At 37.3% G+C, this 20,508-nt stretch overlaps 1 protein-coding gene across 1 annotated transcript in view; it reads left to right on the forward strand.

Moving 5' to 3' along the window:
- Positions 1 to 3,558: 3,558 nt before the first annotated feature.
- The window catches only part of LOC136043807 (uncharacterized), a 39,069-nt gene continuing 22,119 nt past the window's right edge, over positions 3,559 to 20,508 (forward strand). Inside the window, exon 1 of the mRNA XM_065728727.1 lies at positions 3,559 to 3,653. The gene's annotated coding sequence lies outside the window, so the exon portion shown is untranslated. The remainder of the gene's footprint in view (positions 3,654 to 20,508) is intronic.

Below are 20,508 nucleotides of genomic sequence, written 5' to 3' on the forward strand. Positions count from 1 at the left end.
CTAAAGTTGATTCGATGAAGAATCAAGTGATTATCGTTGACGGACAAGGCAAAGACCTTGTTTTGTCCGGAGCAGCGAAAGAAAGAGAGATAATAAGCCGACAGGTGACAGCTTTAGAGTTGGCTATGTCAGCCTGGGTAGCCTCGAACTCGAAAGAGATGAGCATGATGGATAGCTTACCAGCACTACTGCAGAAGTTCATACCTGATTCGTCAGTAGTGAAACGTCTTGCATGCGGAAGGACAAAAACAACGGGGCTAATTAAAAACGTGATTGCCCCGTATGCTATCAGCCAGCTTAGTTCAAGATTGCAAGAGTCAGTATATTCCCTAATGGCTGACGAAAGTACTGACAGGTGTGGTACCAAGTACCTTGTAATAATTTTACGATATTACAATGGCACAACTTGCGAAGTCAAGGAAGATTTCCTGGCTATCCCAGAAGTCGAGGATACAACAGCACTAGGCCTGAAAAACCTGATCTACAAGACTTTAAGCGAAAAGAAAATATCACTTGAAAAGTGTATTGGTTTTGCATCTGATAATGCAAGTGTGATGCTTTGGAGGAACAACGGTCTTGCAGCCCTCATAAAGAGAGATATTCCATGGCTTGCTGTTTTTGGGTGTATCTGTCACAGCTTTGCTCTGTGCTCTGCTTCCGCTTGTGAGAAATCGCCTACAGAGATCGTCAGATTCAGCAATGACATATACACCTACGTTTCGAATAGCACGAAACGTCTACGCGAGTTCAAAGAATTTCAAAAGTTTTGTGAAATAGCCGAGCATGCACTGCTATACCCGTCCGCTACTCGCTGGCTTGCATTCGAGGCCGTCTCACAGAGACTGGTGGAACAGTGGACTGCCCTGACACTATTTTTCACTGAACCTGCGATTGCAGGTCGTGATCAAACGGCTGTGAAACTTTATGCAGCTCTGACTGATCCTAAAGTCAAACTCTACTACCTGTTTCTCAACTATGTTCTGCCTATTGTGAACCGGTTGAATGTCGAATTCCAGAGCACAGAAGTGAAAGTTCACAAGCTTTTAAGAAGTGTGGGGGACACTCTTACCGAACTGGCAAGGAATTATATCAAAGATGAGCTTTTGGCCATTCGTTCTGTCTTTGAAATAGATTTCTCTAACCCCAGAAACTTCAGAACTATGGAGACAGAAATGCATTTTGGAGCTGAGTTCGAGCTCTTCGCAATTGATCAGATAGACAGTCGTAAACTTCAAGAGAGGCAGCTAGCTACGGCAAAGAAGCATTGCCTTGCATTTTACATCAAGTTGTTTTCTGAAATAAAGCGACGAGTGAACAGTGAAGACCCCTTGCTTCGAATGCTTGACTGGCTGTCGCCGGAAACTGCGTTGTCTGGTTCGGTTCCTTCTATAATCCCTCTTTACCGCATGTTCAGGGACTGTTTCAGTGGTTTGGTGAATGTTGAAGTCCTAAACAGAGAGTGGAGGAGGCTACCACTACTGAAGAAAGACTTGAAAGAAGGGAAAATGCCAGTTCTGCAGTTCTGGAACTTGGTATCCACCCTCAAGGATGGAATTGGAGATCCCGCTTTTACCGATCTACCCATATTTATGAAGGGTATTATGTCTCTGCCTCACAGCAGCGCTTCGGCCGAACGTCAGTTTTCGGCATTAAAGCTGATTCGGACACCACTCCGAAATAGATTACTGCCAGAAACGATTTCTGATATGATGCACGTGAAACGAGAAGTTCCGAATCCAGAAACATGGGATGTCCTTGCAGAACTGATCAGGAGCGCAAAGAAATGGAAGCCCTGATCAGCCAAGTAGGACGTCTTGTTTTGTGGCACCTTAATTTGTCTGTGATTGTAGAGAGATTGTAGAATACCTGAAGAAAACGAAAAAGGCAGAAATGTAGTAATTTAATATTGTTGTGTATAGGACTTCCGAATTTGTGACTGATTTATCCATGTTTGATAACCATTCTGAGCCTGTAAGCGATTGGAAACAGTTTGCTTGCTCTTTTTTAATTGTAGAATTACAGCTTCGTAGAAAAGTTTCATCAGAAAGGGGAGCTTGAAGCCTTCAAACTTTCCGTACATTTTGTGCTTCCTTATGGTAGGTTTTCAAACAACGGTTCTCTGACCAATAGGACACGAAACTCCGTCTTCGCTTAACAACTTTGAAGCCTTCAAACTCTCATTATAAAGAAAAATCTATTGCAAAAGTTTTGTTATACCAACAAAAAGAAGCCAGATTAACGCTCCAGCAATTCACTGGCTCAAAATGGTTAACAAAGGCCGATAATTTTAGTCTCGAAGTCGAAAGTCCTATACCTCCTAATGTTAAATATTTATGTTATGCTCCTGTGATGATGGTGTACCGATGATGCAATCTCTATACTAGTTACTTAAATAACTGAAAGATCTCTGTATTTTGTTAATTTCATACCTGAAATAAAAATGTTGCAATCTAAATTCTAGGGCACTATCAGCTACACAATTGTCCTAGCCCTCTGAACAAGAAACGAACCTTTCTGCAACTGGCACTATCAGCAAGTGCCACTGTTTGGCACTGTTCTGAAGAATTCGATATAAGTAAATCTGATAGTGCCCAAAACGTGTGTATCCTTATCTATAGGAGGGTTTTCGCGAGATCTCGGAATCACTTTCCGGCGAGCGAAGCGCATCGCGAAAACTGTGGGAAAGCGATTCCTGGAATCACTTTCCACTTTCCCGCTGGACTGATCGCGAAAACACATGGAAAGCTGATATCCCCGAGAAAATATTGAATTACAAACTATTTCGAATAAATATGGTTTACTTAATGGTTCTTTGATTCTCATACATTCCACCGAAGTCACCCCAATACCGCTTGCCATTTTTCTTTATTTATTAGTGATACTTGAACTGTTTTCTTTCAACAAATTTGAAATTCCCGCCGAAAATTCAACTTTCCGCGGAGCTTTCCACTAACCTCGTGGAATCACTTTCCCGGAAAGCTGCTTCGGTTTCCAACGCGCGAAAACCGATGTGGAAAGCTCGGCAACTTTTCGAAGCAGCGCGAAAACCACTGGAAAGTGATTCCGACTTTGCTTTCCAACTCGCGAAAACCCTCCTTATGTTAGGCTCGCCTTATTCAAGTATGCGACTGGCGCAATTTTTTTTTTTTTTTTTTTTTTTTTTTTTTATGTGCATTTTCGTGTGATGCATTTCTTTTTATTTTTTGTTGCCATGGCCCTCGGGCTGCTTAGCAATTAATAAATCTTAATCTTATTAGCTGAATAGCTTATCATTTCCTAGCAAATACTTTCCAAGACTGTTTGTAGGTGGACAAGATAAAACGGTCTCGAACACAGACACAAAAAAAATCATCTTGCTATGAGGTAAACCAAAGAGATAAATATCGGGTCGAATATGCGCGTGTTGCGTGAAGCGCAACACGCGAAAAATTTTTTGGAAAGTAGTACTTTTTTTCTAAAGTAGTACTTTCTGGTGGTTCTGACTAGTACCATTTATTTTGTTGGAGTGGCAACCCTGCTTCTGGGATGATGATGATGATGATTACGAATTTAATCCTCCTTCTCACTGTCGTGACTTGAGGATCATGCACTTTGGATGAACACTGCTGAAATAAAGAAAGTCAATCATAGGGATTTATCCCTTGAAATCTTGTGTAAGAATTCAATTGTTACTGAAATCACTGTTATATTCTCATCAGTTGCTGCTGAGCTACCAAGAAGATCTTGGTAGTCTTTAAGTTTGTTTACACACATAAGATCATGAAGTTTTTGTCTATGCCAGTCAGTGACTGGGCATTGGATGGTCAATTTGATTAATTAGCCTACGAATATGCAAGTTTTTTAAGGATATTAATCAGATAAATTCTATATAAAACAAGTGATATAGTGATTACAATATAAGAAGCCTCTTGAGTCCTTGTAGGAAGAGAGGAGGGATCATCCACTTCAATTTGATCAATAACCTAGATTCAGTTTCTTGGAAATCCTGACAGTGATTCCACTAGTCAAACCAGCTCTAGAGTGGTCTCCCCTTTGCAGGATATATTTTAATTCAACCAAAAGTAGATACTAATCTATATTTAGTTGTATTATTGAAGGAAAGGGAAAACTTAGAAAAGTAGTGCATCTATTTTGTTAATTAGCCTAGGAGGTGATGGGCTGAATCTTGGGTAAATGTGGGATTGACCTAGGAATAAAAGGAAAATATTACTTGGTGCCTTTTGTGTGCTCTTTTCAGGCACAATAATTGTTTTAGGCTGCTTTGAAATTCAATTTTAAGCCCTTTATAGACTCTTAAAGATTGGGTAGATATATATTTGGCTATCCTACTGAGAATGGGGCAAAGGTCTAGATTAGGAGCTGTTTACCCTCAACCTCTTAATGTGCAAATATGCATCAAGCCCAAACTAGCCTATATACTTCCCACATAGGTCTATTCCACCAAGGGACTCCACCCTATGACTATTATAGAAAAAATCACAGTAAATCTTTAGTTTTGTTCCAAATGCTCTAAAGTGTGTATTACTGCATAGGCTATAGCAAGATTATGATAATCACATATTGTTTCTTTGTCATTATCAAAGAAGCACGTCAAAATTTTTAGCTTTCTAATATCCCCCTCCAACAAGACTAAAAATGCTTAGGTGGGCTTTCTTACAGGTAAAGTGTATTAGTCCATGAGCCCTGCAGGCAGCAGGGCAAAGTCTGTATCCTATGCAAAGAGTGATAAAACTAAAAAAAATCTCAAAAAAGGTCTATTAAATAAATTTAGTATACAGACCTTGCCCCACTGCCTGCAGAGCTCATGGACTGACAAACTTTGCTCTATAGGTAATGTTACCTGTAAGCAAGCCCACTTCATACATTTTTAGTTTGCCTCATGGAGGAGGAGAGTCAACCAGAAATGGATGTTGTTCTAGAATTAACATTTTAAGTGCTCTTAACTAGAAAGTATGGTGCTTTGCAGCATAATTTCCAGTTTATAGCACTTGAAACAAAACTAAACATTTACCAAAATTACTTTATGAGTATAGAATGTTACTATCCTATGTCCTTATAATTAAAAATATTTTTGTCATCTAGTTGGAAAATTTGGCCCATCCTAACAAGAGAAATCTGTATTTACCAACTGGTTGACAAGAAACATTGCCCCAGCAAAACTTTCATTTTCCAACTAGTTGACTAATAACTTCTCCCCAGCAACACTTTATTTTGCCAGCCAGCTGGAAACAAATGTTGCCCCAGAAAACAATTTATGTTCTAACTAGTTGACTAGCAACTCCTCCCCAGCAATACTTTCATTTTCCAACTAGCTGGAAACAAGCTTATCCTATAAACACTTTTGTTAACCATCTAGTTGGCAAGTAACTTCTCCTCAGAATAATTTCTTAGTCAACAACATGAAGATAAAGAAGAAAACATACTATTCCAATTCCATTGATCTGACAGTATCAGCAAAATCAAAATGTGCTTTCAATAAAAGCACTGCAGCCAAGGTAAATCAATCAAACTGAATTTAGGAGTAAATAGTCTGGAAGCCATGAAGCTGAAAGTTTTCTCCCTCTATAAGTGTGCTTTCCAATCTTAGGAAACATTCTGCAGGATAGTCTTACCCCAGGTTCACAGAGATGTAATTTTATGAAAAAATGCAAATTTTTGTGCAACCTGCCAAGTTTGATCCATTGTCCAATGCCTATTTCTGTGTTACAACAGTTCAACACATGCATTGGTTAAAGTGCTTTGAGGCAGTTGATGGTGCTTTGACAAATGTACTGGACCAGATTGGTGTGAACAATTTCGCATTTTTACTGCATGCATTCTGTGTGAGAAAAAAACTGGATCTCTGTGAACTAAGGTTTATTTTAGCCATCAAATGAACCAGGATATAGATTAATAAAGGATGCTTCTATTTTTCTTGCATTTTACAGCAAGAACTATTTTGTAGCTAGACTCAAATCACATATTTTTTCTGCAACTTTACTTACTTAATTTGTCTTAACTAATACTTTCCTAACATATAGACCTTGGCTACATGGCTAAGATCTCCAACTTCTGTCAACATAGACTATGCAAATCGGCTTGCCTTTCAGTTGTCCCACATTTTTTATTCTTTTTGGATTTGGTAGTAGATTTTTTTGACAAGACAAAGGGTCATTGAATTTATTGCCAGGAAATTGTCCTAAAAATGGTTTCTGTGCAGAAGATTGTCATTGAGCAGAAACACTTAGATAAGCAACATATGTAGATGGAATGCAATCCTGTACAAGTAATCATACAAGCAAAGATCAATGGATTGGAAATTTATGCCACTCAAAACTACATTTGAACTACTCCAGAAGCAAGGAAAGATTCTACACTGGTTGTCACCCTTTTTCTGATAGTCTTCTACATGAAAAGAGATACTTAACCTGTGTCTGCTTTATTTTAATTGAAGCTGTTTAATTTTGTTTTCGTAGACTTTGGTTATCAATAAAATAAATCTTATAAGATACGTAATTAGCTGCACTCCCTGATAAGAATGATCACATATCTCCCTGGAACTAAACTTGTATCTTGGACCCTTTTTTATAGCAAGACATATGTAAAGATTTTTGGCAAATGAATGAAACTTAAATAACTAATATATATCTGTTTCTTTCTTGGACAATATACCAAGTACAGGGTTTATGGCTTCAAGATTAAAAAAGGTATGAGGTTTCTTTGTTTCCTTTAAAAAAAAAACATGGTTTTGAGATACAAAGTTAGCATGCAAGACTGTATTTGAATAGCCCCTTGCAGAAGGGAGACAATTGTGGCCTTAATAAATTATTAATGGAAAGTCACATCTGGAATTCCAGCTCAAACCAGGGTTACCACTCCATTTGAAGTTTATTTACTACCCCCTCTCCTTTATTTACTAGCCCATGTCCCTCAAATATCCGCATATGAACCCCTCTTGGCCCCCAACAAAATAGCTGGAGCTTTGCCCTTGGTCAAAAACAGTACTTCACAGAAGAACTAAATTGTGCAGAAATGTGGGTAGCTAAATGTGCAAAAACTGCAGTGTAAACTGCACTCAGGTGTAGTTTACACTTGCACAATTTGACAAAAAAAATGCATGTTTTTGCCTGATGTTGGTAATAAATAATGCAAGCAAAGTAAAAACACACTTGGTTTATTATAAAATCACAGAATCGAGTTGCTTCAGTGCTTACAGTCAGATCACTGAATCAATCTCTTTTGGTTACAATCAAAGTATAGACAGGTTTAGTTTATAATCAAATCTTAAAATCAACTTGCTTCAATGCTTATACTCAGATCACAGAATTAGTCTCTTTTATTTACAGTAAAAGTATAAACATGTTTGGTTTACAATCAAACCACAGAATCAACATGCTTCAATTCTTACATTTAGTCCACAGAATCAACCTATTTAATTTACAATTAAAGTATATTCTGAAAAGAATAAACACTAGACGAGCTACCTCCTTTTTAAGAATTGAAAAACTTTGGTTTTAGAAGGGTTGTTTGTATTAGTTCTTATTCTATTGGGGTGTATGAGACAAGCCCATGGCTTCATCCATTTTAAGAACTTAAATTCTTCCATTTTAAAAATTGAAAAACTTTGTTTTTAGAATAGTTGTTTGCTTTAGTTCTTATACTATTGGAGTGTATGAAACAGGCATATGGCTTCCTCAATTTTTGATTAAAAAAATAAACAACATACATTCTTATAACAGATACACTGTTCTAATAAACACTCATAACCAAAGCATGCCTTCTACAAAAGTGGCATATCAGCTTCAAATGCCTTGCTTTGCCAACATATTGAAGAAAATCTTTTCCCAGTTGGAATTATTGAAGACATCCCTCTCGATAAAATCATATTTATACTGAGTGCAAGAATTTCTGTCTCTTTTGTAGTAGTCCTTTCGTCAAAAGTGCACACTGCCAATTTTCATGGGGCCAATGGACTGGGAATGGTATGTTTTTTGTTTTCTCTTCATGTCATTGGCTAAGGAATTACTCTGAGGAAAATTTACTTGGCAACTAGATGGCTAACAAAAGTGTTTATAGGATAGGTTTGTTTTGAGCTAGTTGGAAAATGAATGTTTTGCTGGGTAGAAGTTACTAGCCTACTAGTTTGAAAATGATTTGTTTTCTTGGGCAATGTTTGTTTCCAGCTAGTTTGAAAAAATAAGTGTTACTTGGGAGAAGTTATTAGTCAACTAGTTGGAAAATGAATTGTTTTCTGGGGTAATATTTGTCTCCAGCTAGTTGAAAAGAAAGTGTTTTTGGGGAGAAGTTACATGTCAACTAGTTGGAAAATGAAAGTTTTGCTGGGGAGAAGTTACTAGTCAACTAGTTGGCAAATCAGATTATATCTATAGGGGTGGGCCAAATTCTCCAACTAGGTGGCAAAAAGGTTTTTAATTATAAGATTGGATAGTACCATTTTATATAAGCTTATAAACTAATTTTTTCCAATAGTCAAAGATCAGATATCCTTCCACTAATGTACCTCTCTTGTTTCAACTCATTTAGGCTACCTGTAAATTAAATCAGCTGGGACAAAATAAAAACCCGAAAAATAAGAGGGGCAGGGAAATGTATAATTTAGGCTATATATTTAGAAATCAGGGTTGGGGGAAATTATAGATGATCTATAGCCAAAGTGTGTTTACTGAAATCATTCTACTTTTTATGAAGTAAGGATTGTTGTTTTTAATTATTTTCTATAGCCAAAAATCAGGGAAAAGAGGTAAATATTGAGCAGTACAGTGGTCAAATATGGCTTTGAAGCATGGGCACTCCAAAAAGCAGATGAAAATGTACTAGATGTTTTCCAGAGAAATTGCCTATGGATTGTTTTGGGTACCCGGCTGGCTGACCGTATTTCAAACAGTAGGTTGTACGAAAAGTGTGCTTCAATCCTGCTTTCTGGGGCTATAATGAAAGAAAGGTTAAGATGGCTAGGCCACACTCTACAGATGAAGGATGACAGATTACCAAAGATTGTCCTTTTTGGCCAACCGTCTGGGGCTACACGGAAAGCAGGTTGTCCTTGTCTGGGTTGGGAGGATGTCATAAATAAAGATTTAAAGGAAATGGGAACTTCCTGGGATGGTGTAAAGAGGGAGGCTTTAAATAGATTAGGTTGGAGGAGGAGCGTGCGTAGCTGTGTTGGCCTCAGGCGGCTTGGCGCTGCAGTGAGTTATTAGTAGTTAGTAGTAGTAGTAGTTCATATTATTGACCTACAAATAAAGTGAGTATTACCTTAAATTGCATTGTCCACCAAATAAGGAGTCATCCTGTAGGTGTTGGTTAGTGAAGATGTTGAGCCAACACTTCAATTGCATCCCATTTCAAAGCCATGGCTTTGATAACCAGTCTTCGTCCACAGCCCCCTTAAAGGCCTCCACACTAGGGGCTGAGACTGATCCTTTGCTTAGGGAGCTTCAGAGCCCCATTCATATTTCAATGATATTATTCACTGTCTGTGATATTGCTTATATACCTTTTTAATACCTGCATGCATATAGTTTTTTTTGTTTAATTAAGATTCCCCCTAAATGTTCCCTGCAAGTTTCAACTTGATGCCCTTCGTGTCATTAATTACTGTAACTTTAGAAGTAGTATTAAGAATATACGTATGGTGTCTGTTGGCTAGTTTAAAATACGCCACAACTCAGCCTGAAATGTGTAACTTAATAATATAAGCTGTTATTGAGATATTGCTTTGTCACTCTTTTGGCAATCAATATAATCATAATTCGTTTGGATTTATTTCAAAATCTGCCAAAATATTCCTTGAAAGATTCACTTTGCCTTTTGGTCAATTGATTTTTCCTTTTAATCATTCTCTGGGAGTTCCAACCTAATACACAAATCAATTCTTAAGATATACTCCTTTGACAATCTAAATGCATATAGTGTGTTTTGTTAGGTCGAATTGGTCATCAATATTCCCTCAAACTTACCTTCATAGACTTGGCCTTAATAGTACTAGTATTACAGTAGTTGCAGTTGTAGTAGCAGAAGTAGTTGCAGTGTTAGTGTTGTATTAGTAGTGGTAGGAACAGTATTAATAGCGGTAGTAGCATGTGCATGTTGCCTATTGGTCAGTTGAATACTCCTTTCATGATACCCTGGAAGTTTCACCTGGACATGGTAAGCTGTTCCAAAAACTGTCGCTACAGAGCCTTTTTGATGCCCTTTCCTCTTAATGCTCTAAGCCTTGCAAGTTATTGCAAATGAAGTAGTAGATAGAGTAGTTTAGTAGCATTAGTAATATTAGTAAAAGTAGTGTAAGTAGTGACATGCATATATTATCTTTTGTCAATTTATCTTCTCCTTTAAGTGTTCTCTGAAAATTTCAACTTATTTTCTCTTGAGACACTAAGCTGTTCCAAAAATATTGCTGATACACCCACATCAACAATCTGTATGTACATACAGATTGCTGATACAGGTGTATCAGTAACTGCTTGTAAAGCTAACAGCATTAAGATGAAAATCTAAAAAAATATTTGAAAATACAGGTCATCAAAAGCACATATCAACAATGTCATAGCGAAGGCTAATTGCATTAAGTTGAGTATCGAAAACTAGTACTGTGACTACTATTACAACTATGCCCAAGGGTAAGAAGGTGAAATTTTCAGTGAATTTTAGGAGGAGAGGTTGAGTGAATCACAGCATGCCATCCATATGCAGGTTGTCAAAAGGGCATATGAGTAATATTTTAGGAACAGTTTTGTATGTGAAGTGAAAACTTGCAAGGACTGTTATGGGGGATGTTGAACTAACAAAAAGACAGTATTTGCATCATAGTACTCCTGATTCCACTCCTACAACTAGGCCTACTGTTAATATTATTATTGCTACAACTACTTCTGGTGCTGCTACTAAGACTAAGGGTGTTAAGGCAAAAATTTTGGACGATATTTATTTATTTATTAATACCAAATACGGTAAGCTTTCAAGCTTGTCGCAATAAATGTAATAAATAGAAGTTATGACAACATAATACACAACATAATACATAATACAACTGACAACACAGTACACACATATAAATCGATGAAAATAACGACTACAACAAACACTGACAAATAATACTATAAATTATTTAAAAATGATTTACTTTGAAAATTTGTTTCTGCTAGTCTTGGTTTGAATTTATTTATGTCGTCTGTTAGAAATGTTTTAGGTGGAAGGTCATTCCATGGCTTCCACACCCTGCTGTAAAATGAATGTTGGCCTATTTTCCTTTTTGAAAGTGAGGGGTACAATTTATGTGGGTGATAACGGGTCCTGTTAGTGTCATTAAATGTGAAGAACTGTGATGTACTTATATTATCAATGCCTTTGATTATACGGAATGTGTTAATAATGTCTGCCCTATCCCTTCGGAATTGAAGACTTGACAATCCTAGCCTTTGCAGTCTATTTTCATACGGCAAATGTTTCAAATAAGGTACAAGCTTAGTTGCTCTTTGCTGTATTTTTTCAACCCTTGCTCTGTCATTTTTATTCAATGGATACCATACTGACGAATTGTATTCGAGTATAGGTCGAACTGTTGATTTATAAATGGCAATGAATGAACGGAGATTAAACTTACGGAAATTCTGTCTAAGACATAATAGCTGATAGTTTGCCTTACGAGTTACTTCAGAGACATGCTTGTCAAACCTAAGACTAGAATCAAAATGAACACCAAGGTAACGGACATTTTCAACAGGTAAGATTGAATGTCCAGCAAGATGGTATTGGTAACTTTGTTCTACTTTGCCGAAGTAATGGACAACCCTACACTTATTTTCGTTGATAAACATGGAGTTAGCATTACACCAATTGTGCTCTGCATCCAAGTCTTTTTGAAGCAACGAAGCTTCATCTGAATTTGTCAAGGAGCGGTAGAGCTTTACATCATCTGCGAACATTTTAATGTGTGTAACATTTTATTTTAATGGTGGACAACAAGAGGCAAGTCATTGATGAAAAGGCAGAAAAGTACTGGACCAAGGCAACTACCTTGTGGAACGCCACTTAAAACTATCTCAGTAGAGGACAAAGCATCACCTACAATCACTTTCTGCGTCCTGCCTGTTAGATAATCACCAATCCAATTCAACGTTCTGGGACCAAGGTGATATACCTCACACTTTTGAAGTAAAAGCGGAATGGAAATTTTATCAAACGCCTTAGAAAAATCTATATAGATGCAATCAAACCTGAGACCTTCATCTGCCATCCTATGGAAGTCAGTAATTACTTCCAAAAGCTGTGTATTAAATGAACGTTTTTTACAGAATCCGTGTTGAGATGGATGCCAAAGAAGATTCGATTCGAAATAATTTTGTATTCTCTTGACAATTAGTTTTTCCATAACTCTGGAAAAAATTGAAGTGTTTGATATTGGTCTATAGTTTTTAAATTGTGTTTTTGTGCCACTTTTATACAGGGGTTTAATTATTGCTTTTTTCCATGCCTAAGGGCAAGTACCAGACGCCAGACACAGATTATACAAATGTGTCAGTGGTTCAGTGAGTACTGTTGCAAGCTCTCGGATCATATGGTTTGAAAATTCATGAATATCTGGTGATTTATTTGTGTCAAGATGCTTCAAGACCTCAAAAACTTGTCAAACAGTTCGTGGTAACGAACTGTAGTAAGGAGCGACCCGGCTCAATAGAAACCAAAACTCTAAAAAATTGAATTTTGATATCAATAGCTACATCAAAAGAATCGCATTTTAATGCTGATTTTAAATATATAAGTTTCATCAAGTTTAGTCTTACCCATCAAGAGTTACGAGCCTGAGAAAATTTGCCTTATTTAAGAAAATAGGGGGAAACACCCCCTTAAAAGTCGTAGAGTCTTAACGAAAATGACACCATCAGATTCAGCGTATCAGAGAACCCTACTGTAGAAGTTTCAAGCTCCTATCTACAAAAATGTGGAATTTTGTATTTTTTGCCAGAAGACAAATCACGGGTGCGTGTTTATTTGTTTGTTTTTTTGTTTTTTCTTTTTCCCAGGGGTCATCGTAACGACTAATTGGTCCTAGAATGTTGCAAGAGGGCTCATTCTAACGGAAATGAAAAGTTCTAGTGCCCTTTTTAAGTGACCAAAAAAATTGGAGGGCATCTAGGCCCCCTCCCACGCTCATTTTTTCCCAAAGTCAACAAATCAAAATTTTGAGATAGCCATTTTGTTCAGCATAGTCGAAAACTATAATAACTATGTCTTTGGGGATGACTTACTCCCCCACAATCCCTGGGGGAGGGGCTGCAAGTTACAAACTTTGACCAGTGTTTACATATAGTAATGGTTATTGGGAAGTGTACAGACGTTTTCAGGGGGATTTTATTTTGTTTGGGGGTGGGGCTGAGGGGAGGGGGCTATGTTGGAGGATCTCTCCTTGGAGGAATCTGTCATGGGGGAAGAAAAATTCAATGAAAAGGGCGCAGGATTTTCTAGCATTACTATAAGAAAACAATGAAAAATAAACATGAAAAGTTTTTTCAAATGAAAGGAAGGAGTAGCATTGAAACTTAAAACAAACAGAGATTATCATGCATATGAGGGGTTCTAAAAATACTTTAGCATAAAGAACGAGGTATTTAGGAGGAGATAAATAACTCGCTCTTTATGCTAAAGTATTTTTAGTAATTTCAACTATTTATTCTACGGCCTTTCTGATTCAGGGGTCATTCTTAAAGAATTGGGACAAAACTTACGATTTAGTGTAAAGAGCGAGGTATTAACGAGGGTACAAACCCCCTCGTATACATAATAAAAATATAAGATTATGAAAGTTTGTTACGTAAGTTAATTCTTAAGTTACGTATAATTTTTACTAATAAAAACATTCGTAAAATAAAAACATGCATTACTTCAAAAACATTCAGAAATTAAATAAAAAAAAACAAGTTTTTTTTAACTACAAGTAAGGAGCGACAGTAAAACTTAAAACGAACAGAAATTACTCCGTATATGAAATGGGTAGTCCCCTCCGCAATCCTTCGCTCTTTACGCTAAAGCTTTTAATTGTTTTAAAAAGTAGAATTGTGGCAAAGAGTCAAACTTTAGCGTAAAGAGCGAAGGATTGCGGAGGGGACTACCCATTTCATATACGGAGTAATGTCTGTTCGTTTTAAGTTTTACTGTCGCTCCTTACTTGTAGTTAAAAAAAACTTGTTTTTTTTATTTAATTGATCATCAAAGGTCGATTCAGGAACGGTCGATGGTATTAACTTGAGACTACTTGTGTTTTGAAGGGAATGTTGAAGAAAACCAAAGGTACTATGTGCAAGATGCTACTAATGCTACTACACAAGCTAATGGTATTAAGGTGAAGCTTTCAAGGAATGTTTTGGCAGAATTTGAACTAAATCCAAACAAATTATGATTATGTTAATTGCCAAAAGAGTGAACAAGCAATATCTCAATAACCACTTATATTATTAAGTTACACATTTCAGGCTTAGTTGTGGCATATTTTGAACAAGCCAGCAGACACCATGTGTATATTCTTAATACTACTTCTAAAGTTACATTAATTAATGACACTAAGGGCACCATGTGCATGCAGGTATTTAAAGGGTATATAAGGAATATAGGCAGTGCTGCTCTTTCATTGCTAATAATATCATTGTAATGTGAGAATAGTTAATTCGACTGAAAATTAAAACTTCTAGTGCCCCTTTTAAGAGTTAAAAGTGATAGGAGGATAATCAGCCCTCCTCTTTAGCTCATAATTTTCCAAACACTTCCAGTCAGAATTTTGAGACAGCTATTTTGTACAGCATAGAACAGTCTATTAACTATATTTATTGAATGATTCTGTAGGTCAACTCTCCACAGTCATGCAATTTGCCCATTATGCTTAAAAACTAAATATTGCTTTAAAATTAAATCAAAACGCACTGTGTGTGTGCTGGTCGCCAATAAGACATCAGCAATGTCTCAAGAATGACTGAGGATATTAAGTTCGAACTTTTGGGGCTACTTCTAATACTGCTTCTACTCTTAAAATTTAACTAAATCAAAAGAGTGTAAGTGTATCCTGGCTGTCAAAGAACATAGATGGAATTTTTAGGAATGGTATTAAGTTTTATTTCTCAGGTCAACTAGTGGAGGTATAAAACTAAATTAAACATTACTATTTGTCAAGATTTTCAAAAGGGTGCATGTTGTTAAAAAATATTGAAAAAGTTTCTCCAACACACAGATAGTAGGCCAAACAATAAATTCTTACATAAAAAAGAAAAGATTTAAACTATTATTTTCTTTTTCCCTGAAAAAAAAACTATGTCAATATAAAACGAACAGAAATTAATTTAAAAACATTTTCCACAAAATAAATTTTCAAAGAATAGTAAAGAACTCCATTAAATCAAAAATGAGCAAAAAATCAAATAATCTACCAAGCGCAAAACTACCAGTAATCAGCATAGATAAATAAATGAAACCCAAAACGAACAGATATTACTGTAAATAACCTAGTAAAATTCTAAACGATATGAAATTAACATGAGTATGGCTTACAACCCCTATGCCTTCTCAAGGCTATAACATAATTTGCAATTTACTGAAAAAGTGTAAGGCATTGTAAGTTTAATATAAATATGCTACTATTTGTTCCTTAAACTCTTAATTTGTTTTTGTTTTTTTTTAGTAATGTGCAAATTATGTTCTACCCTTGAGGAGCCATAGGGAAGTGAGCCCTACTCATGTTAATTTTTGCTTGCTTTGAGTTTGACTAGGCTATTTATTGTAATTTCTGTTCCAATTGAATTTTATTTATTTATTTATAATCAGAACAGAACTTTATTTTTGAGAAAAATTTTGCAGAAGCTTCTCATATGAACAAAGAAAAACATCTTTGTGTACTATTGGGACATTGGCAATACAAGCCAACTAGAAAATAGATAATGTGTTCATTTATATTTTGAACCTGTTTCAGAGCAAACCCTAAAAGCAGAAACAAGAAGACAGAACACTGTTAGACATTTTAGACCCCTTGACGTGGAAACAAGAGAAAAATGTGTCTGAAATTTCTTTGTGTAACCCTAGATCTTGGGGGGTTAGCTATAAGAAATATAGCTAAGAAGGAATTTTCTCAAAGAAAGGATAAGAAATCAGACCATCCTAATTATCTTCCCTTAATTCGCACTTTGCAGCAAATTAGTTGCAAGAACTGTGATGCTCCATAGCTGATGATGGCGATAGATCTGGTTGTTGTGTTAAGGTCAAGCGCATCAGGACTAGGGAGTGCTGAAGAGATGCAATTTAAGCACACTCGGTAACGGTGATCACATGGTAAGAACTGGAGATTGGCTCAAGAACCACTCTCCAGCAATTTAGAGTTGGTACGGCCACGCAACAGCAACTTTGGATTGAGTATGCGAAATGGTTGGGTATGACCAGCCGCATCATCCTCCAAGCTGACTCTCTATTGTCTTCCAAGAGTGTTATGATGAGGGCTGGGGGGTTTTCCCACTGGAATCTCCATGGTTTGGCCTCCCATTCCTTGTGAAGCCTTTTTTTGAATTCCTCTGGTGAGGTTGTGCAAATTGTCTCTTGGATTTGTTGGTGCCAATCTTTCACCACTTGCTGGTTGAAAAAATCTTATCAGACCTTGGTGTTCACAATGGATTTGAATACCATTTTGAAAAGTCCTTGTGTTTGTCTTTGGTTGGGAGAGAAGGTGAAGAGCTTCTGGTCTGCTTGCTGGAGGTACCTGTAGGTGAGCATCACGTCATTACGCTTACTCTGAAAAACAAGTGTTGGGAGGTTAGCAGATTGTAATCTATTGCAGTAGGGCTGAGTGTGTAAACCGTCGATGCATTTGGTGGCTCTCCTTTCGACACCTTGTAGAAAGGACCAGCAAGACATGTTACAAAATCCAGGATAGGATTTGTATAGTTTCAGAAAAACTGTGGAGGATCGATTACTGACGGTTCTTTTCAGGAGTCCAAAATTTGCGTTTGCTCTAAAAACTGCTTGGACGGTGTGTTCATGGAATTTTAAACTGTCATCCAGCAGGACTTCTAGGTCTCTGCCACTACTATATGTAGGAAGCAAGACTGTCGATGATGTTTTGCCATCATACATAGTGTACTGGTGCTGCGGATTACCACGGCCAAAATGAAGATTGACGCACTTGGAGATATTGAGGGATAGAAGCCACTTATCTGCCCATACTTGAATTTGGTTAAGGTCAGCTTGTAGGCTACTGTTGTCTGTGGTACCAAATAGCATAGAGTCCTCAGGATAAGAGTCAATAAGATACCCAGGGTTGTCTTTAGGTATACAAGAACTTGGATTAAGAGTTATTACCAAAAAGTACCTTAAAATTACCTTAGCAAGATAATGTTGTAATGAGCCTCCTGTGGAACACCTCACTGATGGTGTGACATAACTATGGTCTGGCATCCCAGGTTAGCCTACACTCTGCATTGGCCCAGTCCTGATTAACTTCTTTCTTGAACGCATCAATGGTTTGGGACTGGATGGTGGCTTTGGAGAGGCTGTTCCAGAAAGGGACAGCACATACAGAGAAGAAATGCTGGCACTCACGTTGATAGCAACATGGGAATTGCAGCTTCTTTGTGTGACCTCTTGTTGTACTTGCAAGGGATGAGGAGAAAATTTGACTTGAGAGGTCATTTTCTAGCAGTTTACAAGTAGCGATTGCGCCTCCTCTCTTCCTTTGATAGACTAGGGTGGGGAGTTTGATATATACAAGATGCTCCTCACACAGCTTGTCTTGCAAAGCTGGTATGAGCTTTGTTGTTTGCCTTTGGACACTCTCGAGTGCTTTAATTTTCATTTATAATGGGGAAATGCTAGGGGCATTCCAAATTCCAGGTTTGGACGTACAATAGCTTTTTACAGCTTTTTGACCACACACAGCTTCCTGGTGGTAAACGTTTGTTTCGTGAGCTCTAGGGCTCGGTTCGTTTTAGCAACTTCAGCTTGTGTGTGGCTGTGGAGCTTGAGTTCATCATTGACAATACCTTTGGGACTCCGCTAATGACAGGAAATTCATCAGAATCCATATTTTTACTGGTGGCATCATAAACTACTACCTTCTGAGTTCTTCCAGTAAGAAAGGCTTCAATCCAGGCTAACAGAAGGAAGACTTGTAGGGCAATGATCACTGACTTGGTCATTTCTCCCTTTCTTGAAGATGGGCTTGATGTTGGTATGCTTTCAGTCACTTGGGAGCACTTTAGAAGTGAGTGACATCCCAAACATCACTGCTATTGGGTCATCAATTTGTTCAGCTGCTTCTTTTAATAGTCTGGGTTGTAGGTAATCAGTCCCAACAGCTTTATTTGCATCCAGTCTTTACAGCCTTTTCAGAACATTCTCTATACTCATAATTGTCGTGTACAATGATTCTCCAATTGGTTCCTCTGGTAAAGTGGGTGGAAGGCTAGTTATTGGCTGAGTGGAGAAAATTGTACCAAAGCTAGAGTTGAGCAAATCTGAAATTCTTTAGCCTCTGAGGTCTTTGTGTCATCCTCTTTCATGAGGTCTGGGATATCGTGTCTAGAGGGATTAGCTGCTGAAACATCGCACCAGGAACCCATTGGATTCTGCTTTGTGTCAGCTGCGTTTGCCTTGGTTATAACATCTGCAATTTATATATTTGGTCCATGCTCTTTTCTTCTTCCTTCTAGTCCTTAAGACTTCTTTGGGTAGGAAGGAGAGTGTTTTTGGCAGAGGCAACCAGTATACCCAGGTATGTTTGTTTTCTGCAGATAGGACTACTGTCTTAAATGCCTCCCAGCTTTTTTCTATGCTACCATTGTCAACCTCACTCTCCCATTTTATCTTTGACACGTCCTGCTGTATCATTTCATGATCTATAAAGCATTTTTTCACTTTATTTTCTTTCTTGAAGTTCACCTGTATCGAAGTCAAGATACAAATATGGTCACTGCTTCCAATTGCAGGGTGATAGGAAGTAGAAATGATTCATTCAGGGTTGTTTATCACAACTAAGTCTAGCAAGGAGGGTTGTTGCTGGTGCCTGAATTCTGTTGGTTGGTCAATAATCTATATCAGTGAGGGATTTAGTAGTGACACAGGAGGGGCTACTTTCAGGGGGATTCTGCTGTGGAATCCCAGTAATGTTGTTCTTCTACAGTCATGATATACAACAACACACAGAGAGGAAAGTCTGACTAGACTTTCTTGAAAATATTATTGCTATGATTTTACAGCTTCCAAGAGTGTGGCTAAGAATGGATAGTCCTTCTTCTGGGAGCAGAAGAATGGAAACCAAGGGGCAAAATTAATGGGAATTTTTCTTTTTGCAACAAATTTGAGAATTCGATAGCAGAGACACTGTAAAGAATGCTGCAGAGGTCAAAACAGAAACAGCCACAACTTTTCAATACTTCAGCATTGTCAAAGCATACAGATAATTGAGACAACTTTCCTTCTTTTGGGTCATTTGCTAATGATTCTAGATGGTATGCGTTCTGCAGTTGAACATAACATGAGAGGAATCACAGTGTACAGATAAAGTCAATGGATGACTCTACTCCAAACTGATATGACAAATACGGCTCCCTATATTGTTGAGGTTCTGATGTTAAAACACATAAAAGACTGGAAGGCAGCTCATGGTACCATTACCTCATCTGCAATGTCGTAATCAAACAAACAAAAATTCTACTTATAAACTGAGGGGAAAAGTTCACAAGAAATTCATCAGTTGTGAATTCCAAACTGATTTTGTAGAAATACATGTAATGTTAGCTAAATTTGGCCACTGGAATTAAGTACTAAAAGCAGCTTACATTGCAAAAATCTGTGTTTGGAAAGTGAACAAGAGAAACCTTCTGGCCCTTTGCCAAAAGAAGGTGATTGCACAGCCATTCTATTGTGAATACAAAAGTTTTAAAATTTGCAAAAGCGTGAAAGAGACCCTTCTTAAGACTGATGAGGACAAAGAAGTGGGAGACAACCAAATTCTGAGTGATTTACAGCCTGTACTTCTTGTATTTGAGTTTCCTAAGGGGTTCTTCCTGGGTTTTCCTAAAAACAACAGTCTAGCTGATTTGCAGGGATAAGTGTTTAAGATAAGTGTTTTCTATTTGGCACTCTGCCACGTCAAGCAAAAACTAAGTATTGGCTTTTCAGTCAGAACTGCTTTAGTTGAGCTGTTTTTAGCTCTTTCAATTGGATGTGCCATAAAAATTTGACTATCTAATGTAAAGGTTTCAAAAGCACGACTGCTAAAGCAAAACAGTTAATATTTTTTCATCTCCTGAAAAATTTTGAAAAAGGGAGATCTCTGGTTTCTGTTTGACACTGATGATGTTTCCTTCTGCAGGGGGAAACCACAAAATTAGAACCCATGCTCCACCCAGAACCCCCCCCCCCCCACCCCTAATGAGATAATTTATATCCCAAATCATATACTCTCAATGATTTTTCTATATGTTGACTCTTTCTTAATATTAATTTAATGGTAAACAAGCATCATCAACAAGCCAT

This window comes from Artemia franciscana, chromosome 2, assembly GCF_032884065.1.
Source record: "Artemia franciscana chromosome 2, ASM3288406v1, whole genome shotgun sequence".
Lineage (NCBI taxonomy): Eukaryota > Metazoa > Arthropoda > Branchiopoda > Anostraca > Artemiidae > Artemia > Artemia franciscana.